We start from the raw sequence: 27,494 nt of genomic DNA, 5'->3' as shown, positions 1-27,494 counted from the left end.
CCGAGATGTGAGACCTGATCATGCCCATGGTGTGAATGGTCATGCCATTAACTGAGAAGGGGAAGACAGCAGTGAACAACAGGCTTTAGGGGAAATTAAAAATTAAGCTTGGGATATATTAAGCATGAGATCTGTGAGACATCCAAATGAAGATGTCCATGAGGAATTTAGAATAAAAATTCTATAACTCAGAGGACAGTGTTCATCCTACAGATGGTATTTAATGCTGTGAAAATAGATGTGATCACACAGAGCCAGACTGGAGAGAAAGAAGAGAATTTTAACGTTAATGGGACAGCACAGAGTTCTCATGGAAGTTCCTTAATAAGACACCAGGGACAGAGATATCTTCCCCTTCTCCCTAAAGATCACGTTTGACTTTTATTCTTTCTTCAGGTTCACTTTGGATGTCGTTTCCTTCAGAGAGATTTTTCTCAATACTAATCTTGGGGAAAGCAGAATAAGGAGAATAATACCGGTTGGGAGTCTAGAAGTTGAGCTGGGGAAGAGAAAGTGGTGGAGCTAGCCTGTGGCCATGGAGCTTTGAGCAGAGTGGGAAGTTAAACGATTCAGTGGTAGGGCTAGCTTAGCAACCACAGAGATGAGCCAAATTTTAAATCTGTTGGGCTAAGAAGAGATATAAAAATATTAAGTTCATAGTGAGTGGATTTACAAGTAAGCACAAACAAAACAAAAAATAATTCTAAGAGGCAATAAGAGCTGGAACTGAAAAAAATGTCCTGAGACACATAAATAAAGCTGTTCTTTCCCCATTATGAGGAGCCATAGTGAAAGGTCTAAGCGTAGGGAGTTTGATGTTGAGAGGACTGAATCAGTTAGGCAAACAGAAAGAAGAGCATGTTCAAAGGCACTGGGATTGAAATTAGATGGTGTTTTTGGTCCCTTTATCTCATGCCTTTTCCTAGTTGGGTTGTTTCTGGACATACCTCCACCATCTTTATACCTATAAACCAAACTTACCTTTGGTTCTCTTACTTGGAGAACCAAGAGCCCAAAAAGAAGTGGGAATAAAAATAAACAGTAAGATGTGAGTGGCATCAGATAAGAACCTGAACCCAGGGAATGCAACTATGTACAAAGGAAATGTGAGTGATGGCAGGAGGAGTCCAAGAATCCCTAGATTTCAAGTATATACTACTGGGATGCCTTTGACTGTACGAAGAAAGTCAAAATGGGTTACTATTTGGGAGTGAAGAAGGAGTGTAAAACTGTTAGCTGCTTCAGGACCAAAAAGAAAACATGCCAAGATCTGACCAAAACTTCAAAAGTCTTCTATTTAAAAATGTCTCTTGAGGAGAGAAATATTTATGCAGAACACTCTCATTTTTTATGGCTTCAGAAATGCATGGCTGGGTAGAGTTGAACTGTGCCTAATCAGACATTGCCTAGGCTGGCAAAAGAGCAAATGTGCCCTGATATGATCGACTGCTTGTTGAGCGTCTGTTACACTGCTCTGGATGAGTGAATTGAATCAATTATTGCCATTACATCATCAAATACTTAGAGCACATGTCTTATCCAGCACAACTGGGATCACTGGTTGGTCAGTTAAGCAAATAAGTTGGTTAAAGCAGGGAATTTTTAAAAGAAAATATGATACAGTCTCAAAGCATTTTTTAGTTCTCTTGTCCACATCTAATTCAATATCATTTTTTGTTTTGTTTTGTTTTAGTCACTTGGCTTTGAGTTTTTTCCAAATCATTCACATTAATAGAAATAGCCTCTCTTTTCATACGTATATCTCATCAGTGTATTTATTTACATAGTTTACTTATGTATTGGTTATTTATTTACCTAATTACAATAGTAAGTACATCTGGGATAAGCATCTTTTTAGATGCAACTTAATGGCTAGGAGAAATGTGTAGCTATACTAATGAGCTGCCTGCTAACTGCCTTGTTGGCATCGGTTAGTATGTTTTAAATTAGGAAATGAGGGATTTGACTATCTGACAGGTTTGAATGGAATTTGAATGAGAGAGATTCTATCGTATTTACATAGTCTACAATATGTTCTAGTACATGGTAACAGTTGTAAATAATATAATTGTAGCTCCTGAGTATCCTTTTTCCTTATTCCAAACACACATCAACACTAGTACTACAGTCACTGAGGGTCCAAAAGGGCTAGACAATACCATGAAGAAATAAGAAGAAGGAAGGCAACTGAAGAGACAAAAATCTGCTAGAACACAAAAAATGGTTTGGAAAAGTGCAAATGGCAAATTGCGTTCAAGAAGAGTAGGAAAAAATGGAGTGGCCAGTTTCCTGATCTACCCACTTCCAGAATTCCTCAATTTGATTTTCCTTTATCCTGTATCTCTTCCTAGTACTGAACCTTAAAGTTCTCAGAACTAGAAAACATTGACCAATAGATCAAATATTCTTATTTATTTTCCTGGGATCTAGATTGTTAGAACCACAGCCATACTCACGATATAAATATTCTCATTGGTGCTCATTTCGTTCAATCAACATTTATCTTCCACTTCCTGCCTACTGGGCAATAAGATAATCACAATAAAATGAGTCTAAAAAGAAAATATAAGAGAAATAAATTCTTGCAGAGAGCTGCTTCTCCCTTCCTGCTCCAACCCAAGTACAACTGTCACAAGTGGCATCTGTCATCTCAGATATTTGTTTTCCTATGAGCCTGCCCAGACTCCAAGTGTAGTGCCGACTGATTACTTGCATACCTGAGCTATCTGGATTTGGAAGTTGGTAAATTTCTCTGTAAAAATGTGTCAACGTGAATATAAGGAAAAAAAAACCACATTTTAAGGTAGAGTTAAAAAATGCTTTGGCAAATCATGGATGGGAGCAGTAAATATGAGCTTTCGATATAAACATGATCTTAATCATTTTTTTCTCAGATTTCTGCCCTTGCTGTATTATAGTCTGAATTCTCAAGGTGGGTTTTAGCCTGCCCTGCACGGTATAGGTCTAGCCACAGAACTTTTTATGTACGTATGTGTGCATTTATTCATTTATTTTTACCCTGACTCACCTAAAAGACCTTAAAGATATGTCTGATTCAAACAATAATAAATTGTTAGGGAGTCAAAGTCAAAAAGAAATAAATACTAGAAAAAGAAACTTAAAGACAACACATAGAAACAGAGATTATATGTTTCTTTAGAGTTGTTAAATGTTGTTTTGAAATTTACCTTTAAGCATCTCTGTACTAAAATCAGTGAAGAACACACAATCAGCTTCAAGGTTGATAATCTCTATAATACATAAGAAAAATATAGAAGTAATTTTGGCAAAATCCACCCTCCCCCCCTCCAAAAGGAAGAATGAGAAAGACATTTTAAGAAATGTTTTTCAAACTGTGATATTGGGAAGGACTCAAGGGATACAAAATTAAAGATCAATGTTGGATCCATCCCAGGTACAAAGGGAATGATGGGCGGAGGGAAAGGCAAGGACTGATATTGAGCACATTTAGAGATTAGTGATATTATCCACATCTTTTTAAGTCATGAAAAAAAGGTTGAAACACTTCTGGATCTATGTGGCCATTAAGTTAGAGTAGCATAAACTGTCTGACTTTAAAGTCTATGTTTTTCTCAATACAACATGTTTTCTCTTCATGGAAGGAGATGATTAAAAAAGGCAAAGACACCAACTTTTCAAAGTTCTCTTATCTAATGAATTATTTATAACTCTTCTTTTTCTAGTATGATGGAACTCTCTTCCCTCTAATGCTTTCACTAAGATGTTGCTTTTGCTTAAGAAATTGGTTTTGTAGTTAAGAATTAAAATAAGCAGAAAAACATGAAAAATCATTATGTTAAAGGCTATTTTCTCAATTGAAATTTACTGCCCTTTTGGATGTTGTTCCATGTTTTAATGCTCTGAATTTTAAACCAAAGTTCAGTCTTTGGTAGTGGGATTTATAAACTGTCAAATACTTCTAAGGGGAAAAAATGCATTCTAAAGCCTAGGGGGAAAAGGGACTCACTTTGCTTTCTTGACATCAAACAGGCCTTGTAAAACAACACATTGATCAGTTAAATACAAATGAACTTGAATCATATGGATATAATTCTCTTAAATTAAATTTCCTTTAAAATAGGGATGGAATTAAACATTAAAAAAGAGAGGTTCACAAAGTCAAGCTTTTTTTCATTTGACATCTGTCTGCATAGCCTTAAACCCTAAAAGACTAAATCTTAGCAATATTAAATATGTGACATGTTGTCTTATTTAATACATAACTGATATATTATTGTTCATTATATTGACCATGAGAGGATTTCACTGGAAAAATATCTCAAAGTAATTATAATTTCCCTCCTCATTTTGCTAGACAATTTTTTTGTTTTCTTGTGTTTCAAGAATTAGGAGAAAATCGTGGTGAATCCAGGGAGAGGAGGTAAGGATTACTCTCTCAGGTTTTTAGTTCCCAAAAGGTCAATGGAAACAAGGACTATAAGTGTGGTGGACATCACCAAACCATGGCGGGAAGCTATTTGGATATCAGGAGAAGGAGGATTGATGCTGTCAGCTGGGAGGAAGCTAAGTCACAATAAATCTTAGTAGAAACCACAGATGCCAGAGAACTGCTTGGAATTGACCCTCTTACATGTGATGTTTGCCCATCTAGATAGACGGTGATAACAAACTAAAGGGGCCCAGAAGCTCAAGGGTCATTCATGTGGGGTCTTTTATGTAAGTCAGTTAAAGTTAGGACTAATTAACAAAAAAAGAACAGCCTACTTGCCAATGTCAATAACAAAAGAAAATATTATTGGAAAGGCAAAGGCCAATAGGAAGGAGACAATGTTTGGGGAGGAATACAAGCCTCCTCTCCACTACTCTTTTACAAGTCTAGCCTATCCTGGAGGTAGAAATTAAAGTTTTTAAAATGGAATTAATGTGATTCAAAAGTTATGGGATTTGATCATTAATGGGAGTCTACTGTTTAGCAAGATAAGGAGTTTCAACCCAACAAAGATGTTAAAAAGAAAATAGTTTCTTGCTTATACTTCAATGACATGATACCAGATACACCTTTATTCTACTCTAAGAAAGATTATCCCTTAGTCTCATAATATCCCTCTGCAATATAATTAGAAGGAAAATATCAGACCTCAAAAATGCATTTTTAATTTAATGATTGTTTTGACTATCTACCATGTGCTTGATGCTAAGCATATGAGATGAAAAACACCCCTTAAGGAACACAAACTCAAATGGAGGTAACTGTCATATAAACAAATGTACCAGAAGTCAAAAGTGTATTATCTCAAAATTGTTACCAGAATTCCTCTTGGAAAGAAAAAAATATTTGGTACAGCACCAAGATAAGGAGCTTGGGATAGAAAGTGAGACAATGATAAATTAGGGATTAGCAGCAAACTTTGGGCAGGAATACATCCATGCAAGCAGTGTTGGGATTCTTGATAGCAGTGAGCAGGCAGATAGCAGGAAAGGCCAACTTAAGAAGACTTGAGAATATCCAAAGATGAATTAGATGTGCAGGTAAGATTTTAAGAGGCCAGCATTATCCTGGTACCAAAGCCAGATAAAGACACTACAAGAAAACAAAATTACAGACCAATATCCCTGATGAATATAGATGCAAAAATTCTCAACAAAATATTAGCAAACTGGATCCAATGCCACATTAAAAGAATCATAACACCATGATCAAGTGGGATTTATCCCTGGGATGCAAGGATGGTTCAACATATGCAAATCAACAAAAGTGATACACTACATCAATAAAATGAAAAAATCAAGTCATATGATTACTCAATAGATGCAGAAAAACCATTTGACAAAATATAACTTTCTTTCATGATAACAATGCTCAACAAATTGGGTATAGAAGGAAGATACCACAACACAATAAAGTCCATATGTGACAAACCCACAGACAACCTTATACTCAATGATGAAAGGTTGAAAATTTTGCTCTAAGATCAAGAACAAGACAAGACAAGGGTGACCACTCTCACTATTTCTATTCAACATAGTACTGGAAGTCCAAGCCAGAGCAGTCAGGCAATACAAAGAAATAAAAGGCATCCAAATTGAAAAGGAAGAAGGAAAAGTGTTTGGAGATGACATCATCTTGTATAGAGAAAATCCTAAAGACTCCACAAAAAAAAACCTTAGAACTAATCAACAAATTCAGCAAAGTTGCAGAAATCAACATACAGAAATCAGCTGCATTTCCATACACTAACAACAAAACATCTGAAAAAGAAAGAAATAAAACAATCGCATTCACAATAGCATCAAAAACAGTAAAATACTGAGGAGTAAGTTTAACCAAGGAGGTGAAGATCTGTACACTAAAAATTACAAGACTTGGATGAAAGAAAGTGAAGAAGACACAAATAAATGAAAAAAATTACCCATGTTCATGGATCGGATGAATGAATACTGTGTTGTTAAAATGTCCATACTACCAAAAACCATCTGCACAGTCAATGAACTCTCTATCAAGATTCTAATGGCATTTTTCATAGAAATAGAAAAAACAATTCTAAATTTTGTATGGAGACACAAAGACCCTGAATATCCAAAGCAATCCTGAAAAAGAAGAACAAAGCTGGAGGCATCACACTTCCTGATTTCAAACTATAATACAAAGCTATTATAATCAGAAATAATATGGTACTGCCTTGAAAATAGACACAAAGACCAACGGAACAGAATAGAGACTGGTATATAAACTCATGCATAAATGGCCATTAATTTATGACAAAGAGACCAAAAATATACAATGGGGAAAGGATAGACTCTTCAGTAAATGTTGAGAAAACTGGGTAATTGCATGCAGAAAAGTGAAATTAGGCCTCTATCTCACACCATTCACAAAAATTAACTTGAAATTGTTTTAAACATAAGACCTGAAACCATTAAAATCCCAGGAAAAAGCATAATGAAAAATCTCCTTGACACTGATGTTGTCAACAATTTATTTGGATATGATACAAAAAGCACAAGCAACAAAAGCAAAAATAAATAAAGTGGACTACATCAAACTAAAATACTTCTGTATAGAAAAATAGGTCATCAACAAAATGAAAAGACAACTTTGGGAATGAGAGAAAATATTTGCAAATCATTTACAATGCTTGGTGTCAGTTTATTTATCTCTTGTAAAAATAAAATACAGTGTGTGTGTGTGGAAAAAACAAAAAATAAAATATTTGCAAATCATATATCTAATAAGCAGTTATATACAAAATATAAAAACAACTTGTAACTTAATAGCAAAACAAACAAACAAACTAGCAGGTGATTAAAAAATGGGCAGAAGAACTGAACATTTTTCCAAAGAAAACATACAGATGGCCAACAAGTACATGAAAAGATGCTCAGCATCGCTAATCATCACAGAAATGCAACTCAAAACCACAGTGAGATATTACTTCACACCTGTTAAAATGGAATCATGAAAAAGAGAAGAGATAAATGTTGGAGAGTATGTAGAGAAAAGGGAACCCTTGTGCACTGTTGGTGGGAATGTAAATTGGTGCAGCCACTATAGAGAACAATATGGAGGTTCCTCAAAATATTAAAAATAGAGCTACCATATGATCCAGCAATTCCACTTCTGGGTATACATCCAAAGAAAACGAAAACAGAATCTCAAAAAAGACATCTGCATTTCCATGTTCATTGCAGCATTGTTCACAATAGCCAACATATGGAAACAACCTAAGTGTGTGTCAATCAATGAATGTATAAAGAAGATGTGGTACATATATACAATGAAATATTATTCTGCCATGAGAAATAAGGAAATCCTGTATTTTCTACAACTTGTATGAATCTTGAGGGCATTACGCTAAGTGAAATAGGCAGACAGAAAAAGACAAATACGGTATGATATCAGTTACACATGGAATCTAAAAAAGCTGATCTCATAGAAATAGAGAGTAGAGCAATGGGGGAAATGTGGAGATATTGGTTAAAGGGTACGAACTTCCAGTTGTAAGATAAACAAGTTACGGGGTTCTAATGTATAGTACAGTAATTATAGCTAATAAAAATACTGTATTATATAATTGGAAGTTGCTATGTTAGTAGATCTTAAATGTTCTTACCACAAAAAAGAGATGGTAATTATGTGACACGATGCAGGTCATAGCTAAAGCTATGTTTGTAATGATTTTCAAACATATAAATGTATCAAATCAACAGGTTGTACACCTTAAAGTTACACAATATTACATGTCAACTATATCCCAATAAAATTGTGCAGAAAAAGGGTAGATATTATTGCAATCTCCATATCAGAGATAACAAAAATGAAGAGCCAAGATGTAAATCCAGGTTTGTTTCAATTCCAAAAATATTGATCTTTCCAGCCTTATGTACTAAAGTGCACATGTTGAATGAGAGTATGACCTAGCTCTTAGCAATAGATTTTATTAATGTTCCCAATTCTCCACTGATTCTGGCATATATGCATGCCCCTTGCCATGTAACTTTATAGGGCTCTCTCAGTGGGCAAAGAGTAACCCTTATATTTCAACTTGCTTTGGCCAATGGATATTAATAGGCATAATGCAATCAGAGTTTTAAAAGCATTTGCATGATTGGGCTTACTTTCTCGCACCTCTGCCAATACCATGACAAAGACTCACTGGTCTAGGGGAGGATGAGAAACACATGAAACAAATCCACCCAGCCTGGGTCAGTTAAACCCAGGAAGTTATAGACACATGAGTAAATTTAGCCCAGACCAGCAGAACCATCCAGCCACACCCTGCCTAGTTCAGCCACCCCCAGTCAATCTGCAGATCTGTGAAAAAAAAGTCATTACTAACATTTTTCAATGTGGAGATAAGGAAAAAGGAATGGCCTATGATAATCTCCTGCTTTGATTCACTGAATGGAAACTGGGGCCATTAATCAGAATATAAAAATTTTAGAGAAAATTTCTAATTCATATCTGATATATTTAATTTGGAGTGCCTTTTGGACATTATCTAATACCTTCAGATATTTCTCAATGGCAACATAATATCTAATCCCATCTATGCTGTCCTCACTCTAAGGAGATACTGTTCCCCATAATTCCTGGGGAAAACAAAAACTCAGTTTCTCAGAGTTAATGTAGCAAAAATATTTTCACCAAGCTAATGATCTCCGTATCTTCTCCAACCCCCATCATTGCCCATTACTCTCAGTTGAATGGAATATTTCCACCCTTCAAAGCTAATTATCCTTCCTATCCTTTTGATTGCATTTTCTCCCAAATCCTCAAAAATCAATCATCAGCTGTTCCTTTCTCTTTCTCCTGTATGTATTCAATTGCTTCCTGACTATTGATTTCCTTTAAATACACCATATAAACATGATCAAGCCTTGACTTGTATATACATATACACACCAACACACATGCATACACACATACACACACACAAATAATCTAAAGCTTTTCTTATGTAATGACTAGAAGTCAAAGAAATATGGAAGTGGAACAATCAATGAGTGCAGGTTTAAAGACTGAAAATTACAGGACCTGACCATATTAAAGGAAGTTGGCTTAAATACTAGCAAAGAGAAAAATGGGAGATTCACATAAAATTAGGTCCATGGGATTCAAGGCTTTGGATGCCAGGCTAAGGCATTGAACTGATTTCATATGCAGTGGAAAGTCACTGCAGAAAAGAATTCTTGATGTTTACTTTTGTAGCCTGAATTAAAGTAGTTATCATTTCATAAATTTGTTATAAGATTAATTTATGCTTAGCTCTAGCTGAGTCACCAATTCAGTCATTCAGTCAACCATTGTTCACTGAACATATATCTCTCATCACTATCCATCCTGGGAGAGGGAGTTATACAGAAAAGTAAATGTACATCTGAACATTAACATTTTCCCAAGGAATTACTTCTTTAGGACCCAAGCTTTCTATGATTTGCCTCTATGTATATTTTTAAATTATTTTTATAATATTTATTTTAGTTCCCAGTGCTAGTTTCTTAATTTAATTTGAAAACCGTGTAGTTTATTCACTTGAGTGCATATCATTAAGATTATAGACCTAGGTTGAAATAAAGATTAATGAATTAGGACATAACATGACTAATTTCTCTCTTTTTTTCCTCGTCACTCTTCATATTCCTTAACATACACTCATAAGCCCATTGATTTTTGTCAGATATTGCTCATGTTTGGGTCAATCATTGAAGACTTGTGATAAAAGCTTTGAGTTATGTTTTGGCAGGGAAAAAGCAAAGGACATTGCCTATGTCAGAAAAAGCATGTGCAAGTGAAGAGAAAGAAAGCAAACACTTTAATCTACCTCGCTAAAGCGTTTAGCTGGTGTTTAAATCTTTTTTAAGATATAGGAAAAATTATTTGGAAAGAACCATGATGATTATGGATATCTGGCAATTAAAGGACAGCTTATTGAATCTTAAAACCAGAAACAGTGTAGTATGGTCATCACACAATAGAGACATGAAATGATTAGACAGATACCAAAAGTTCTTGATGATATCCTATGAAGATAAAACATCTGATTTATCCCTGGACCCCAAGCAGGAAGTTAGTGTTCCTGCTAAAACCTTAGTCTTCCCATTTCTTTTGCTAAAACATGGCAGAAACACAAAAAGATGGCTGTTTCAGTAGATACATCTCACTACCTGCTCACTCATAGCTGATCTATCATGACTGTCCCTACATTGTGGCTTTAAGCCCATATATGATCTATAATCCTCCAAGAATGTCTGATGAGACTTTGTGTATGTATTCCTAATTCTCAGGAATAAAGACAAAGAGATAAGTTAAGAAACTGCCCTTGAAACGATGATGAAACTCATACTAAGGTGGCTGTTCATGGGAATGAATGGGAAAAGACAGAATTGAAAATTACATAGAAGGGTGATTTTAAAATTCAAATTACCTACACTCATTACTAACATTTTTGAGCAAGTGTATCAGAATTAAGACAAAAGCAAAACCACCATGAACAATACAAGGGGTTATCAGAGGGATTAATTCTTACAAGATCCTGGGAGATGGTTAGACAACTTATGGAAGTCTGTTGCCCCTGCATCTGGATCTGAAATGGGGGAGAGTGTGGGCGAACTGGAACCTGAAGGGACAAACTGTAACGTAGGAGGATGAACTGAGGCCCATATCCACCTGACCCAGATCTATCTAAGTCTTCATCTTAGATGATGCAGATGGCCTGCAGTAGGGCTGGTTCGCTCATTACAGAGCTCCGCCTGCCCGCGGCCCAGGACCCAGTGAGGTTAAAGGGCTCCGCCTGCCCGCGGCCCAGGACCCAGTGAGGTTAAAGGAGGTGATCTGGTTGGAGGTGCAGGACCTGCAGACATGGCTGCTGCCCGCCAGCAGAGTGAGTTAGCAGATTCACCACAATGTGGGAGAACCACAACAGTGCCTGACTTGACCTTCTGAGTGTAAATGTTGGCTCCTCTAATTCCATTCCCAAATCCCGCGCAAATATCTCTTGCATCCAACTTTAACTGAAAACCATTCAGAGAAGAGAATTCTGGAATCGTTCAAGATCCTTGTTGCTGGTTAAACAGTCTATGTAAGTCTGCTTCCCTGGCATCTGGACCCAGCTTAGCTAAACTGACACAATATGAAGACATAGCAGATACTAGGCATGTCGTGTGTTCTTGTCTTTCCATTACATTAAAATACATGTAATATAAATTAAAAAACAATATAAATGGAAGTCTATCCCTAAATCCCAATGGACTGTTTTGATGAGGTCATATTAAAATGACTTAGAAGTCATTTATTTATTTATTCATTTACTTATTTATTTATTTATTTATTTAGGCTTCGAGATTTAGGGAAGCAGTGCCATCAGAAAAATAAAGAATCTAGAAACGAGTTTTAGGAGAAATTTCGTGAGATGGGTCATGAACGACTGACTCTGAGGTGAAGGCAAGATGTTCAACTGGAGTAGTTCAGTACCATATCAAATATATATACACGGAGCATAAAAGTACAGCATCACTTGGGAGACAGTTTGAGGTAATCATAGCTAGTTTGAAGTAGTCATTATAGCCATGAAGGTTGATAAGAATACATAAAGTGAAAAATACTACAACACAATAAAATAATGAAGCTCAGGGCTCAGTTTAAGACAAGCATACCCAGTATTCTTCTTTTTTTTTTTTTAAAGTGAGTTTAAACAAATAAAGAGTTATTGTTGAAATATACTATATTGTATTTTAAATCTTAATATTTAAAAACAAGAGAATTCATGGATTTGTGATTTTTTAAATGAATTTGACATGCATGTACTTATGAAACAAAAATAAAAATTTTACTTAAAGTTCTAAGCAACAACACTATTTTTGCTTCAGAAATATTTTTATGGAAATTATTGAGTTTTTTTAATGTAATAATTGTCTTACATAGAAAATTATTTTTAAATGCAATTATATATTTCTTTTAATTCTCATCAACTTTTGTCTTAATGTTTTATTGTGACTTTTGATTTTATGTTTCTATTTAAAGTCAGTCTTTTATTTTTTCTGCTTTATAAAACCTTTGTATTTTGGGGAAAGATCATTTTCATTATCAAGGAGTTAATTTTTTGCTTTTAGGAAGGTCAATATTTGTCTTGGCTTGCCCTGTTTATACAGACATATAATTTAACCAGCTCAAATATATGGTCTTCATTTTTCATTTAGAAAATTTGCAGGACTTTGAAGAACTACTACAGGAAAAACATTTACACCTCAATACATGCTGAGAATAACAATTAATAGAAATTTCAACATGGGCATTGTATATACAGCTGTCTGGATTATGACTGCAGTAAACCCCTATGGAGACCAGATTTATTGACTTCGATAATTGATATAAATATATATACATACTGTTTTTACTCACTTTTTCTTAAAGCCAATTTTAAAAATAAGAAACTGGATTTTATTTTGCATATAAGCCATAACACCTTGCTGATGGGCACATACAATCAATTTTAATATAACCAGGAACATAGGGGAATTTTCAAGGTTATAGAACAATTAGGTCACATGAAAATGAAAGAGTCATCTTGATAAAATTTGGGGTAGAATAAAATGATAAAAATTACTAATTCTCTACATATATACCTTTCGTAATGACCTTTGCTATACCAATAGCTTTGATGAAGAAATACAGAACAAGTTCCAAGGGAAGTTATTCAAGAGTAAAAAAGCTTAACGCTGACCCAAAATAATATTTTTACTTCCAAGGTTAAAAAGACATGGAATGCTCTCAGTGGCTGACTTTTTTAGGCAAAGGTAGTGGTGGTGTCAACTATTACCATTATTCAGCACTTTGGAATTGTAATTACTACAGGCTTGCATTTTATACCATTGCATTCATTTGTTAGGTGTGAGTGTATTAAAGAATAACAGTATTCTAAGGCTAGGTTATTTTGGGGCTGAATAAGCCCCTTGAGCATAAAGGTCACTACAGAACATGTTTTTCTTTCTCCATATTTACATTTGAATTCACTGAAACCCTAAAATTATATAATGGCTTTGGAATTTTATGGAGAATATTAAGTGGCTAAATCTGTAATTTCTTAGAAACATAGAAAATATTTTTTGTCAGTTTTGTAAATTTGTTTACTAAGAGAAACAAAAAAATACTACTTTTCCATTCGTGAATTGTCTAAATTTTCATTTTTGCAGCTAAAATATGAAAGAACTTTTTTTCAAGAGTTATGCTATATTACTTATCATATTTGGGTTGCAAAATCTAAACTATATTTCTTCTAATGAATAATATAATCATTAACTAATAGTGTAAATAGATAAAATGATATCTCTTAATATTCTTGTATTGGATAACTTAGAAATATACTACTTTTTCAGAAATGATTCAATAATAACTACACTATAATTATAATTGCATTCTGGTCCATTTTAGATAACTTTTTTAGTAACTGCTTACTGATGAAATTATCTATTAAAAGGACTTTTTGAAAGTATTACAGTTGTTAAACTACAGAGAAAATTGACTGATTCTTAGATTTAAAATATCTTAATAAATTCACAAGTTATCTTGCACAATTTGTATTTCCAATTTACAGGATCATTGATAACTGCTTATTTCATTAACTGCCTTTTTGAGTCAGTTTTTCAGTCTTTTCTCTAGCATAAAAATTGTATATATTGGTAATTGAATTTAAAAATGTTGTTCCAATTATTATTATAGGAGAATTAAAGGAAAATTCTTTAAAAAAAATATTCTGTCTTCAAATAAGAACACGGTAAGTCTGCATGTTTTGATGCTCATAAAGATTACTTCCAAAGGATAATACCAAACACTGTCAGGTAGTTAAAGGCAAATTGATCATTGTTGTAGTAGAGGAATTGAGAAGAAGTAATTTAAAGTTTATGGAGTTTTATTGGGGTTCTTCATTCTGCCAGACTGCTCAGCACCATACTGTATATCAAAAGATGTTATATATATACTCATATATACATATACATATATGAACATATATCTTTTCTCTTCTTTTGTAATAAACCTGTAAATTGTATCCTCATCTCCTTTTATGGACAGGGAACTGAAGTTCAAAGAACTAAGTAAACTGGGCCCAAGTATCACAGCTAGAATGTTCCATTTATCACCAATTGGCTTTAGTGATATCATTGCCTAGAAGGTCCTGCTATAAGGCAGAGTGAGATAGTATTCATTTTGTAATGTGTCTATTTTATTTCCTTGAAAGCAGCTTCTGTGTGTGCAACTTAAATGTTTCTTTAATATAACTCACCCAACTCATTGATGCGCATAATTCCAAAAGGAGTAAAGATTGAAAAACAAACAAACAAAAAATTAAGGAAAACAGTTGTCCACTAATTGACTTCCCTCATGACTGAAAATTTAAGATGCTTTAGTTAACAAACTTCTTATTTAGTCATTTAAACTATATGATCTCTCTATTATGCCTCAGTGTCTCAAAGAGCCTACAGTAAGAATCTATTTCTACAAAGACAATTGTGAGAAAACAAGAAATCTAAAATATGGTACAATTCCTTCGCTGTTTCTACAAATCACCTTTTAATGCATATAGACCTCGAATGAGCTTCTGGAAGTTCCTTTTCTGCTCTGGTCTCCCACTTCCCTGCTTTACCTTCAAATGTGTTTCTTTTTCTCCTCTCTCCTCCTGTCAGAAACCCATTTCCACTCCAGAAAAGTTCCTCTAGAAATTAAGCATTACTTCAGGCTCTACCCAGGAGGGAGAGCGTAACCTCCTTAACCATGTCACGAAAGAGATGACTTGGGTCTGTCGGATTCTTCAGAAGCACCATCTGTCATATTCCTATAATGAGGAGTAACCTTTGCAAAAAGGTAAGTAAGAAGATTAGTGTGATAACCCATTGAAGCTCTCTGCTGCAGGAAATCGGTACCGACAAGAACAATTTGTAAGCTGTAAGAATCGTTAAATGTATAGTTATTTTCTTAAATATCTAAAAACCTAATATAAATAGTTAACATCAGGAGAGCCTCCTTCGGACTGGGTACCATTAACATGAATTCAGGAAAACACTTGCATCTCTTTATAATTACGTTGGTATCAAATACCTGCCTCGAGTCCACTTGGAGACATCGGGGGTAAGGTCCATGATTTGTGCTGCTATTGGTGGTGGTGGTTTGTTGTTTTAATCTTCCAAAAGGTGTACTGCTCAAGTTTGAGACTATTATTACAAGTCAAATGGTTGCAGTGCTTTTTAGGAACTTTGGAAATATTAAATAACTGGGCATTTAGTATAAGACTTTTATTTATTCTAAAATATAATTTCACTTTGCCAAGAAGCTAACTATGGAATTTGAATCCTAAAAATAACTTTGACAAAACATGCGTAGTTCTTTCATACAACATCCTTTGGCTCAAAACCGCCCATTTCTAGGATAGTACCCTAGGAACCGAATATAGCGTCTCAGATTTTTTTTCCATTGATTTAAGGGAAGTCTGCATCTGAAGATATATTTAATTCTAGCTTTAAGCATTTTTAGAGTAATCATATTAATAATAACAGTCATAAATAGTACCCACAATTCCCTAGATTTAATTCTTCCATGAGGCATGTACTGGTGTTAGCTGCATGTAACAAGTGGTCAAGATCACCTAATTAGCCCAAAACTGGGGCAGGATAGAAACAAAGGTCGTCATTTGCTTAAACCCTCAGTTTTTCAGGCATCATGAAAAGTACTTTATGTGCTTTATACTTATGATTCCCTCAGTAGCTCAACTTCATGACAAATAATTCCCCCAAATCCCATCTGTTTCCTCAAATTTTCTAAACTTTGAGAGTTGGGAAATAGTCCTCTTATGATGATATTCTGAGTTCTTTTTTAGTTATTTCTTTGATCCTTTTAGGGTATATTTTTAGTGGTTTCAACTCAAAAGAAAATGGTTTCCTTAAAAAAAAAAAAAAAAGGTCAAAATGTAGCATAACCCGGCTGTCAAAAGTCCTCTTGCTAAGGGGACACTGTGTCCTGATTTAATGCCATAGTCAATGCCAGCTTTATCTATAAGTAAGGCTGTAGATCCAGCAAGAGCTTTTAATCTTAAATTAAGATTTAGGATAAATTACAAAGAAGCATTCTAGTAGATTCTGGATAAAACCAAGATGAATTTGAGCTCTGGTTCATAACAGTTAAAATGGAAAAAAAGCGTTGTATACTTAGTTATATAGTCTTTCAATATTGCTTTGTGGTTTTACACATGAAGAGCTATATTGAGCTGTTGAAGGAAAGATAGATCGAAATAGAAATGCAGGCTGACCTCCCTGTCAATGAAAAAATGTCTGCTTTAGGAAGCAGGCATGTGAGGAACATGGGATTTTACTCTTGCATCCAGGCCCTGTTCTTTAAAGGGTAAAAGGAAGCCAGAAACCTGCAGGAAAACAAGCTGCCCCTTGTACATGGACACATCATTAAAGTATAAGAATCACATCCTCCCTCCCTTTTCATCTCTCATTTCAAATTACATAATTTGGCACACAATTTTATTGTTAAAAAAAAGAAACAAAAAGTGAAAGCTAATAAACAATAAAGTGAATGTTCCCCCTTTATTATTCTCCTTTCCCTTTATATTCCTCTGCTTTCACCATAAAAAACACTAATAGTTTGACTAAAATATAAATACACTTACGTGTTAAATTTCTATACAGCATTCCAGTAGTCAAATATACTATAATTTATTTGACTATTCCCTAAGAAACATTTTTAGTTGTTTCTGGGCTTTGTTGTTTTCGTCCTTGTTTGTCTGTGATGTTTTTTGTGACTAATCTAAAGCTACACTGAATATCATTTGATAAGAATCTTTCTGCAAATAGGCAAGAATTTTTTAAAAATATACTATTAGAACTACATCATCTAGGTCAAATATTATATATATTTCAAGAAAACTTGATATATATATCACCAAGTTACTTACTTCTACTGTTTTGTCAATTTCCAGCCCTATAGTTCTATCAACACCAGTTAGTATCTATCTTTTAAACAATCTCAGTCTAATGACAAAAATGATTATTTCTTAATTGTAATTTTCAATTTACTGGTTAAGTGAGATAGAAATTATTTTCATGTTTTTACTGGCCATGTATATCTATTTTACTCAAAAATGATCATATTACACACCAATTTTTCTATTTACTGTTTGTCTTTTCTATTAATGTACAAGAGTAGATATGTTGATTAAATATATTGATATTAACCTTTTTTTTTGTTTTCAATCATTATTTTCTCTTTACTCACTTTTTATTGCTATTTGTTAGTCATATCCTTTTTAACAGCATTACTGCTGTCTTACAGATTGGGAATTTCTAGAGGTCAGTGTCTTTTTGAACTGCTTAACATAGTATCAAGCGTAAATAGGTAATTGTGTGTGTGTGTGTGTGTGTGTGTGTGTGTGTGGGTGAGAAAACGATAATGAATCCCTAAGCTATACATTAATAAGGCAAATATAATTTACTATGCGTCAGATGCATGACTAGATTTCCGTGAATAAAGTGGAATTAAACACGCCAGAATGGTGCGGGGGGTCTGCAGTGTGCATTCTGTGGGCTACAGCAGTCTAGCTGGGTCATCTGGTCATGCTCCTTTCTGATATACACAGGTAGATCCACGTGTTAATCAGCTCAACTGTGACATATATTTATAACCTATGATTAAACTCATAATAGACTGCCCAGAACAGATCACAAGGTCGTGGAGAGAGTTGGAAATACTAAATGAAAGTGGGGATTTATGGCTCTCCAACCTGGGCAATTCTGTTCATCAAAACTAGTCTCCTCAATTAGTGGTTCAAAAAGTTCATTTCTCACTGAATTATTCAGATAGCTGCAATTACATAAATTCAATCATATTGTCAAGCTTGTTTGAAAAGAAACAAAATGTTTCATTTGTAAATTTGCAGAGACGCCTCAAATTTTAGCATGTTTTAAGTCATAAAACCATATGGGACATGCCAGCTTTTAAAATGGAATTTAAGATAATTATATCTAGATGCCTTTAACAGTTTAAATGAATTTATAGCATAGTGGAGGAGACTATAGAAGTAAACACACTGTGAAATACTTACAAAGCTACTGATCATTCTAAAGGTAAAGAACTTACAAAAAATTTTTTCACTTAGAAAATAAATAATTCTAAGACAGCAAGCATACAGAAGAAATTCATACAATATTAGCTAAATGTGGTCATGACTAGGTGACTGTTACAGAAATGTATAAAATTACAAACTGTAAACAAAAATGCCTAAGTTACAATACTCTTTCCATGGCAACATCCATGACAGGAATGCGGATTATCTGCCCCATCTCTTGTAGAGCATCTTAAAGGTTCTCATCAAATTAGAAAGACTGCTTCTCAGATGCATTTGATTCAACTCTCTTTGGAAAAGAAAGCACTTCATTAGGAGACTTTTGCCAGTGCACATATAGCCTAGGATCACATGAAATTATTAGTTCAGAAAGGCAATCAAAGGACCATAAGTCAAAAATCCTAATTGTGGTGTATGAACTAATGTCAGGTAAAATGGTCTATAATATAGAATAAAATTTATTAATAAATGATATTGATAGCTTAATGTTCCACAGAGGGAAAATATTCAAGAAAAGTCAATCATAAAAGAAAGAATAATTTTTATATTTTAGGGATCAGGGAAACAAATTAAAAGTAAGTTAATACATATATCCCAGGGTTTTTCAATCTTGACACTACTGACATTTGGGGCCAGATAATTCTTTGTTGTCTCTGTTTTGGGGGGCTGTCCTGTGCATTGTAGGGTGTGTAATAGCATCTCTGGACTCTACCCACTAGATGCCAGTAGCTCAAGCCTCCTGGGACAAGCAAAAATGTCTCCAGACATTGTTAAAAGTCCCTTGTAGGGGCGAGAGGGCAGGATCACCTGGCTGAGAATCAATCGTACATTCCTTTAGTATTACTACTGTGCTGTGAAGGAAACTCCTCTACGGAAAGGGTTTTTCTGTAGGTATGGCTGTTTTGCTTTATTAGTCAGTTTCCTTAAATATTATCTACTTGGTTGCACATGTAGAAATAATTTGAGACCATTTTCTGCTTGGATAGAACCTTTATGATCAATATACTGGATTGACTGAAGAATATTGAGTAATTACCCTTTAAAACTATATCATATGAAATTATTGTTTTAAATTTAGGCATGCTTTTCCTTCTGGAACATTACATGTGAAAGAAGTCAAACTTAAGTTTGAAACTTGTACTTTTAAAAGTTTACTTGTCCCTCTTGAAGAAATAGGTATTTTGACAACTGTAATAACTGGACATTACTAGAACAATGCTAACACAGGGGGTTAACAGCTTGCACTTGTACAAAATACTTGAAGTCAGTCAGAAAGCCATTATTATGACCTTGTGCTGACCACATTCTATGAAGTGTTACATGATCAGGGACAGGGAAGTTTGTTAATGGAAGTTATATAGTAGCTAGTTGTATCCTTGTCACACTTCATCTAAACTGATACATTGCAATGGTCCACACTGCTCAGACCTGGCAATTACTGTCCAATTCCAATCTATTCCACACTGCCACTATAATGAAAAATAATTAGGAGCCTGAAAATGAGTTTTCACATGAAATGGTTTCAGTGCTTGGACACAATCGCCTTTGGCAGATGGCTTTGGGTTTGCGTTAATATAATAAAGACAGTTAATCATCTCTAAAGAGTGCACTGAATGAATAAACTTTTAACACTACTTTCTACAATGAAACTCGTATACTCATCTAATGTTTAATGCTCAGGGGTGGAGGATGCTTTGGTAGAATTGTTTGGAATGAGCACAAAAATCACTGGAAAATAAATGCATTAGAAAAGAAGAAAATCGATTTGAATTGATCATCTATTATTGATGAAGAAAAATTTAAAAAGCTGAACACTAAAATCAACTACTCTTCATGAACACTGTTGCTATGATAGATTAAAGTATTTTCAGATGTCTTTATGAACACCCTGATTTTGGTAAGGCTGAAATACATCACTTTCTAACAAAAAATATACCGGTGTTACATGGAGCAAAGATATTCTCTTCAACAAATGGTGCTAGAACTGGACATCCACGTGTAAAAAAAAAAAAATGATACTAGAGGCAGACCTTGCACCATTCATAGAAATTAACTCAAAATGGATCACAGACGTAAATGTAAAACACAAAACTATATAACTTTTAGAAGGTAACATTGGAGAAAATCCTCGGTGTAGTGATGCCTTTTAGATACAACACCAAAGACATAAAGCATGAAAGACTCATGAAAGAAGGAACTGATAAGCTGGACTTCATTAAAGTTAAACACTTCTGCTTTGAGAAAGAGAGTCAAGAGAATTAGAAGAAAAGCTACAGACTGGGAGAAAATATTTGCAAAAGATACATTTGATAAAGGACTGTTATCCAAAATATACAAAGAACCCTTAAGACTCAACAATAAGAAAACAAACAATCCTATTTTAAAAATGGGCCAATGGGGCTTCCCTGGTGGTGCAGTGGTTAAGAATCCGCCTGCCAATGCAGGGGACACGGGTTCGAGCCCTGGTCCAGGAAGATCCCACATGCCGCGGAGCAACTATGCCCGTGCGCCACAACTACTGAGCCTGTGCTCTAGAGCCCACGAGCCACAACTACTGAGCTTGCGTGCCACAACTAATGAAGCCCGCGCACCTAGAGCCCGTGCTCCACAACAAGAGTAGTCACCACAATGAGAAGCCCACACACCACAATCAAGAGTAGCCCCCGCTCGCCACAACTAAAGAAAGCCCGTGAGCACCAACAGACCCAACACAGCCAAGAATAAATTAATTAATTAATTAAATAAATTTATTAAAAAAAAAAAATGGGCCAGTGATCTTTATGGACACCTCACCAAAGAAGACACACAGATGGCAAATAAGTATATGAAAATATGATCTACATATCTTGTCATCAGGGAAATGAAAATTAAATAGCAATGAGATAGCACTACACATCTATTAGAATAGCCAAAATCCAGAACACTGAAAACATAAAATGCTGTGCAAAAATGTGAAGCTCCAGAAATTCTCATACACTGCTGGTGGGAATGCAAAATGCTACAGCCACTTCAGAAGAACAATTGGTAATTTCTTACAAAATTAAATATACTCTTACCATATGATCGAGCAATCACACCTTGATATTTACATAAAGGAGCTGAAAACTAATGTCCACACAAAAACCTGAACATAGATATTTATAGCAGCTTTATTCATACTTGCCAAAGCTTAGAGTCAACCAAGATGTCCTTCAGAAGGTGAATGGATAAGTAAACTGTAGTACATCTAGATAATTGAATACTATTCAGTGCTAAAAGAAGAAAAAAAAAAGCTATCAAGGTATAAGAAGACATAAAGGGACCTTAAATGCATATTACTTCTGGAAAAGGCAAAACTATAGAGACAGTTCAAAGATTAGTGATTGCCAGGAATGGGAGTGGGAGTGGGGAGATGAATAGCACAACACAGAGGATTGTTAGGGCAGTGAAAATACTCTGTATGATACTATAATGATGAACACATGTCATTATACATTCGTCCAAACCCATAGAATGTACAGCATCAAGAGTGAATCCTAAGATAAACTATGGACTTTGGCTGATTATGATGTGACAACATGTGTTCATCCTTGGTAACAAACATACCATTCTGGTGAGTGATGTTTATAATGGGGGAGGCTATGCATGTGTGGGCATAGGGGGTATAAGGAAAATCTCTGTACCTTCTTCTCAATTCTGTTGCAAACCTAAAACTGCTCTAAAAAACTAAGTCTTTTAAAAAAAAGTTTGTGAGTGTGTATACCTACCTACCTAAATATATATAAATGTGTATTTATATATACAACATATATAAATTATAAATTATATATAACATATATAATGTATATGTAATTTTTAAATGAATACATAATTTCTCATGAAGGGAAAGGAATCTTTCTGTTAGAAAGATAACTCAAATTGTACTCAAATTGTAACTCAATTGTAAGCTGTATATCATTTATCAACCTTTTCTGAGAACAAATGATAAGTGAACTTAAATTCACATTTCTCAATTGGAAAAAAATATTTTACTAGAAAAGTAGAAAAATACCAATGCTTTAGAATTAAATTGATTTATTAATTGTGTGCTTAATCAATATTGAATTCCACTGTGAAGAGCCTATATTCAGAAATGAACTGAGCTATGTTCTGAAAGTATTTTTCATAAGATTGTCATTGTCAGTGACTTGGTGGTTTTATTAGAGATTCTATTTCATAAACTGATAGCATTTAAAGGTACTCAGCTAGGGGTAATTTTCCTTCTTTAAATGACTTAATTTTGTAAATTCTGAAAATTTTGATCCTAATAGTTTCCAAACTAAACAATAATTTGAGTATTTATATTCAGCAGTACTATTGATAGCACAACTTTTAACTTTACAGATATGCTTAGATCAAATCTCTTTATTGTCCTTTCTGGTTATATAAATATGTTATATCATAATCAGCGTTTGAGGTTTTGATTTGTTTTTCTTTAACTGCCTTTCTCTGAAGGGTAAGTAGTACTTTCTGAAATATACATACTTTAAAAGAAATGGCAATACAAGTCTAGAATGGAATTATTGTTTTCATCTCTGGTTACTCAAAATGCTTTATTAGAATCAATGTTTATAAATTTTGAAATGTGTTTAGGAGTATATCTGTAAATAGCATTGCAAAGTTAGACATGCCACTCTTTATTTAGTATTGGCCGTTCACTTTTATATTCTATTTAGAGATTTGACTGCTAGTTTTCTGCAGTCCCAGTTTTCCATGAAACAACATCTTTTGCTGTTCTGGGTACAGAACTTTTTTGTTTGTTGGTTTCTTTAAGTCTTGATGTGCATACATCCACGACCCATGTTTCATTCCTGCATTTCAGGTACTATTAATTGTTATTTTGAATAATAATTAGCATGCCAGTTTAAGAAGTATCACTGGTTATATTTAAGGAGCACTCTTCTTTGAACCTTATCATAAGATTAAACCTGGTTAGTACTGATGAATAATATCATTATTATGTTATTATGTTTATAATTTAATAATAATTTTATTATTAACTTTTGTAGAGAGGATATTACAATGAAAAACATTCTGAAAATGTAGTTACTTTTTTATTGTTTAAAGCAGCATGACATGAGTCAGTTTATTTCCTGCAGGCAAAGTGGGTGTAGGTTGCCCTTGTCACTGTCCCCAGCTAAGTCACCTGAGGCTGCAGCTTTAGACTTGCATCCGGATTCTTTGTGGCTGGGTTGAGCTAATCTGAAAAGCCTACCTTTTGGGAGAATAATCAGGGCAGTGCTTCCTCCACTTGGCCACTCTACTCTCCCATTCCTGAGAGATCACAATCTAAAATCAAGACTTATCCTCACCTGGAGGAGGAGTCAGAACCATTAAGGCTGTTGCCATAATTAGTGCTGGTTCATCAACTCCTCCTTGGACCAAAATCTCTGATGGAATGTAATTTTTTCTTGTTATGTAACTGAGATTACCACCTCAGTGTTCCAGCAGGCACTTATGTGAATGGATAACCTAACAGAATTAATCAACGACATATATGAGAAAAAGTATAAGCTCTGAAATCAGGTAGACAGGCATGTGAATCCAGGATGCACTACTTAGTAGCTGTGTGACCGTGAACAGGGGCAGGAAAAAATAGCCCATGGGGTTTGCTAGAGTAGCAAATGCTCTAATGCATGCGCATAGCAAGTAGAAGTGCATCTATGGCAAAGTAAATCTAAACAAATTCTAATACGGTAGTTATTCTGTAATTTGAAAACATCTTTTCTTTGTGCCTCCCCATGTACTTCCTGGAATTTGATAGAGAAAATGAAGCACATCTAATGACGTGTGTATTTGTTTGTTTAAAAAAAAAAAGTGTGGCTTATTTTTCCCTATATGCACTACCAATAAGCAAATATCAAGTTAGTTCAACGGACTATGTATACATAGAAAAGATAAAGTGGAAGGTTGAGAGAAGTTTATACTGAGGAAACATTCTAGATGAAAAAGAAGACAGAATTATTAAATTTGCCTTTTTCAGAATAAACTGATGTAACAATATACATTATACAAATTCAAAATTGATTTCAATTAATCTAAGACATAAAATTAAAGTATATTATGAATTAAACATAAAGAATACAAAGGAGGTACTTAGTTAAATTTTAGTACTCACTTTTTGAAGAACTTTATTTTTTATTTTTATTTTGAAGAACTTTATTTTTCAGTCTTTTTCTTAGTTGAAAAAACTTCCGGAATTTAGGCCTAGATTTTATCAGCTCGGAAGTAATGATTCTTTGTTTTAGAAGGGTAAATTCTAGATAAGATCAAAAGGAATTTAGTTTCTATCAGTTTCTTTTTTCTGTTTTATTCAATACACATGTAATCTACCAAAAAAATTAAAAATTCAGCCACAGTCAAATAAATTAAAGGATTCCTCTTTTCTAGCAAGGATTTTGCTATTAGATAGTTTAAATATTAAATCTCCTATTGTACTAAAATTTAATGCAATTATATATTAATTACTGACAAAATTATACAGAGTATAAAATGTGTACACATTTTATACATTTATACATTGAAACATAACATATTTCAACAATGAATTCCCAACGAAGACTAATTCATCTAAATTATGTCAACAAAGGATAGGGAAATGTAGGAACTTCATCCACATGCTACCTATAAACTTTTAAATTTGTTTTTAATTTGAGTGCTTTTGTGGTCTGAAGTTAGAGATTAAAGGTTTTTTCCAGTTTTTCTGGACCCAACATCTAATATATTTAATTTCTATTTGTGCTTTAGATAGATTGCATAGACAACTAACAAGGAAAGTTAATATTGATACTTAGAGACTTATTTAGGGTCTATTCCTTTAAGATTTTTGTCATAGTTTTATATGTATACACACACACACATATATCTCTTTCCTTCTTTCAACAACATCTTTACTCCAATATATAGCAACTGAGCTGTGAAATTTGATATCATTTGTTTATCAAAATATCCACTTTGAGCTGCCTTAAATTCATTTAAGAACTCTCTAAAGCTGCTCCCTATGGTAGTCCAACATGAGGCTCTTTTTATCTTGGTATGTTGCCATTTATCATTATCTTATGTTTATATTTGTTCAGCCAACTTACTATCCATGTGACAGCGCTCAGATCCAGGTCAATTTGAATTCATTTTGCAAGCCAACATCCATGAGATATGTCATTGAATGTGTTTCTTTACTTCAGCCAGAAAATTTGTATTTTAGTTCCCCAAACTAATTAAATTTATCTGGTAAAAGATGTTTTTCACAAGTTAAAAGCAATAAAACTACAAAAAAAGATAAGTTTCTTCCCCAAAATAAAACCTTTGTTTTTCAGATGCATTAATAAGGATTTTTCTCTAAGTGCAATCAAATGTTCATTTTTTTAAATGACAAATCTATTTTACCTCTGTGGAATTTCACCTGAAACCAGAAAATATTTTTATTTAAAAAAATTGAAATATTGAATTTGTTGCAGTATGAGGAAACATGAAAGTCTGAAACTAAATAATATGTTTAATAATTAACTCTCAATGTTGTTGAAAGATACCTACATGAAAGGGACTGAGGAAAATATGATTGGGCAGTTCAGAAAGTCCATCTTGAAAATAAGCTTGTGCCTTATATCCTAAGGCACTTAAACTTGAACCTTTAGGAACTACATTCTAGAATGGGAGAAATGATCAGTCCTATAATCTAGAAGGTCCACCTTGTCATCAAGGAAGGGGATAGGTTTAAGGAGGGCAGAATTGAAGCAGATATACTAAAGTTGCAATTTTAATAGTTCAGGCAAGGGGTGGTTAAGGTAATCCAAAATAAATAAGAGGTGGACTAAATATTTAAAACCAAATACATTAAAAATAATAAAAATACAGGCAAATATTTAACTCATATTTGGAATTAAAAGAGTTTCTAAGTACACACATATTTAAAGAAATCTTAAATTGAAAATAGATAAATTTGGCAAAAAATGTATACATGGATTCATGTGAAAATATTTAAACTAAGTTAATAATAAAATTAGTATCAGTTTCTCAAAACTGAGTAAAAGTCTGCTAAAAAAAGTTAAAACAATTAAATTTTTAATTGTGTAGAGACAACATAAAATTTAAAAAGAAGTATTACCAACAACTTCTTAGGGAAAAACTAGCAAAGATTAGTATAAGTAATTCCCCATAAAAGAAAACAAACTGATAATACACATGAAGTTTATTCACATTATTGATCAAAAACATGCAAATTAAATTCAAAATAATACACTGCTTAAGCCCAGAGTACAATATTCTCTCACCAGTTTGCTTAAGGCAGTGCTCAATGGTGAGCCCTTCTAATTTTCATCAGTTTATCAATCTTCATAGACTTTAAGGTTGGTACATTTGTCATCTTTTCAATACATAGTCACTGATTGCCTATTATGGTTTGGGGATGATATATGCATTAAGAATATAGGGCTTCCCTGGTGGCGCAGTGGTTGAGAATCTGCCTGCCAATGCAGGGGACACGGGTTCGAGCCCTGGTCTGGGAAGATCCCACATGCCGCGGAGCAACTAGGCCCGTGAGCCACAACTACTGAGCCTGCGTGTCTGGAGCCTGTGCTCCGCAACAAGAAAGGCCGCGATAGTGAGAGGCCCACGCACAGCGATGAAGAGTGGCCCCCACTTGCTGCAACTAGAGAAAGCCCTCGCACAGAAACAAAGACCCAACACAGCCATAAATTAATTAATTAATTAATTAAATTTAAAAAAAAAAAGAATATAATGGTAAACAGGGTAATCATGACCCCCACGATCAGGAAATACATAATCTTGCATGGAAGAATTATTTAATGGGAAAAATTTTATTTCTAGATAATGAAAATCCTATTAATGTATCTTAATGTACTTCTAAGTCTGAGCCTGTTGCTT

At 34.0% G+C, this 27,494-nt stretch overlaps 2 long non-coding RNA genes across 2 annotated transcripts in view; one reads left to right on the top strand and one right to left on the bottom strand.

Moving 5' to 3' along the window:
• The window catches only part of LOC309635319, a 545,314-nt gene that overhangs the window by 217,080 nt on the left and 300,740 nt on the right, over window positions 1-27,494 (bottom strand). The window lies entirely within an intron of this gene.
• LOC309635062 lies at window positions 1,034-26,440 on the top strand. The gene is made up of 2 exons (XR_014248608.1): window positions 1,034-11,258; window positions 11,300-26,440. It is a non-coding gene; the product is annotated as an uncharacterized lncRNA (long non-coding RNA).

This window comes from Balaenoptera borealis (assembly GCF_965194805.1).
Source record: "Balaenoptera borealis genome assembly, chromosome: 9".
In the NCBI taxonomy this organism is placed as follows: Eukaryota; Metazoa; Chordata; class Mammalia; order Artiodactyla; family Balaenopteridae; genus Balaenoptera; species Balaenoptera borealis.
Note: the sequence above shows the minus strand (reverse complement) of the source record. Positions and strands in the feature narration are given on the sequence as shown.